This window comes from Gracilinanus agilis, chromosome 2, assembly GCF_016433145.1.
Source record: "Gracilinanus agilis isolate LMUSP501 chromosome 2, AgileGrace, whole genome shotgun sequence".
Taxonomy (NCBI): domain Eukaryota; kingdom Metazoa; phylum Chordata; class Mammalia; order Didelphimorphia; family Didelphidae; genus Gracilinanus; species Gracilinanus agilis.
In genome coordinates, this window is record NC_058131.1 from 62,450,144 (window position 1) to 62,452,876 (window position 2,733).

At 38.0% G+C, this 2,733-nt stretch overlaps 1 pseudogene; it reads left to right on the top strand.

Moving 5' to 3' along the window:
* Window positions 1–1,423: 1,423 nt before the first annotated feature.
* Window positions 1,424–2,220, top strand: LOC123233270 (annotated as a pseudogene).
* Window positions 2,221–2,733: the final 513 nt, after the last annotated feature.

Here is a 2,733-nt window from a genome sequence, read left to right on the forward strand (position 1 = left end):
CTTTCTCATGTGTACCTGGGAGTGGAACTCCATGGTTTCGAGCATGGAAGAGTAAAGAATGAATGGAGATTTCTTTGCTAAGCTGTCCAAAGAGGGAGAGCAGACCAACAGCTGATGCCTATTATAGATCAGATCAGAACTGACTGGAGACAGTCTGAGGAAGCAGTCAGCAGAGTAGCTCAGCCCGGTGATATGGAAGGATCTGGACTGGAATGAGACCAGCAGCTGCCATAAGGTTAAGAGCAAGTAGAATTCCAATCCAGCATTCCTCCTATGGCTTTCTCAAAAGTTAAGGAAGCTCTGGATTCTTTTCAGTCTGTTCATTTCTTTTCCTTTTCATTCCCCTCAAACTATCTGGGAGGAAGGGTGGGAAAGGAAGGAAAAAAGCCCACCCAAGTGGCAAGATTATTGTAGCCTGCTATTTGATGCATTGTTTTTTATTGTTTATTTGAGTGTTCTTATGTTTTCTGATTGTATCAATGTCAGAAGTTCGTTAATAGTGAATTGTTGTAATTTGGTCTCAAAGAAGACAGATATGAAGATATCTCCTACTCTTCTACAGAAGTTAGAGTCCATTGGTATGGAGCATTGCATAGAGCCAGGTTTTAAAAAATTATGTTAATTGGTTTTGCTGAATTTCTTTTTTCTTCCTCATTAAATAAATAAAATTCTTTGTTATAAAGAATTTCCCTAAGGGAAGAGAAAGGATTTAGGAGGAAACTGAGGTGAGAAACAATATTAATAAAAAGCTACTGAAGAATAGTGAGTTTTTGAGTCTTATGAGTTGGTGGTTGTGATTGAGGAAGTGAAGCCTGAACTTCAGGAATGTGGGCTTGTGTGAAAAAGTGGTTTAATAATTTTGAGTATATCCCATAGTATTTCTTCTAGGGGTCTCATGAAACTGGGGCTTAGGCCAGTCACTGGTTGACCAAGAAGGCTTGAGAATTGAGGTATGGTTAGGAGTACTCAGGGATAGCTGGCTTGCCACCAAACAATAAATATTGTCAAACAATAGAACTCTAGCTACCCCTACCCTCATACAGTTGAGTAATTAACAGATTATGTGATAGCTGGCTCTCTCTTGGTGAACAGGTCAGAAGGGAGAAAGTATAGGAGCCAGGGGTGGTTGCAGTCGTTACTAAATATATCTCTAATATTGCATCTAGGACTAGCACCAGCATCCCTCTTACAAATGTGACCAGAGATGGGATAACAGGGCTCAGACTCCCATAGACTGCTGGGATCTGGGGTAATTAAAAAATTATTTTTATTGTCATGCAAAACACACTTTCATACTGATCATATATAACCAAAACCACAAAATAAAACCATATGTTTTTAGCATGGACTCTAACCATAACCTATGGTATGAAAAACCATTGTTGCATTTCAACTACAAAAATATAATGACCAACCTACAAAAAACCACCCACTTATAAAAATGATTAACCACTCCTTTTATTGACTTACCAACACCATCTAATATCTCAGCTTGATGAAACTGGATCTCTCCTAGGAATCTGTCTCATTATTCAAATCCTCACAGGACTATTCCTAGCTATACATTATACATCAGACACATTAACTGCCTTCTCATCAGTAGCACATATTTGTCGAGACGTAAATTACAGATGACTGATCTAAAACCTCCACACAAATGGAGCATCCATATTTTTCATATGCTTATTTCTCCTTGTAGGCTGAGGCATTTACTACAGATCTTACTTATTCAAAGAAACCTGAAATATTGGAGTAATCCTCCTTTTAACAGTTATAGCAACCGCATTCATTGGATATGTCCTCCCATGAGGACAGATATCATTCTGAGGAGCTACAGTCATCACAAATCTATTATCAGCCATCCCCTACATTGATACAACACTAGTTGAATGAATTTGAGGTGGCTTCTCCATAGACAAAGCCACACTAACCCGATTCTTTGCCTTCCACTTCATCTTACCGTTTATCATCCTAGCCCTCGTTATCGTTCACCTACTATTTCTTCACAAAACAGGCTCCAACAACCCAACAGGTATGAACTCTGATGCAGACAAAATTCCATTTCACCCCTCCTACACCATCAAAGATATTCTAGGATTAATCCTCATAATCCTAACACTGCTCTCACTGGCTTTATTCTCACCAGACATATTGGGCGACCCAGATACTTTTACACCCACCAACCCATTAAATACACTTTCCCACATTAAACCAGAATGATATTTCCTATTTGCCTATGCAATCCTAAGATCTATTCCAAACAAACTCGGAGGAGTCGTAGCACTCCTTGCATCCATTTTAGTTCTCCTACTCATCCCATTGCTTCACATGTCTAAACAACAAAGCCTAATATTCTAATCTCATAAATTCTATTTTGATTACTTACAGCTAATCTCTTCATCTTAACCTGAATTGGTGGCCAGCCAGTAGAATTTATTATCATCGGCCAAATAGCCTGAATCTCTTATTTCACAATCATCATTATTCTAATACCCTTAGCAGGAATATTTGAGAACTACATACTCCAATCAAAATAACCATAAACCTGTCCAAGTAATTTAACAAAAGCCAATAATGTCCTTCCTAGGACATCTTCAAGAAGAAGGCATTAACACCCCACCATCAACACCCAAAGCTGATATTCTGCTTAAACTACTTGTTAATCAAACACTATTTATATACTATGTCAGTATTGAATTTATTTTATTTAAAAAATGTGTTTTTGGTCCTATG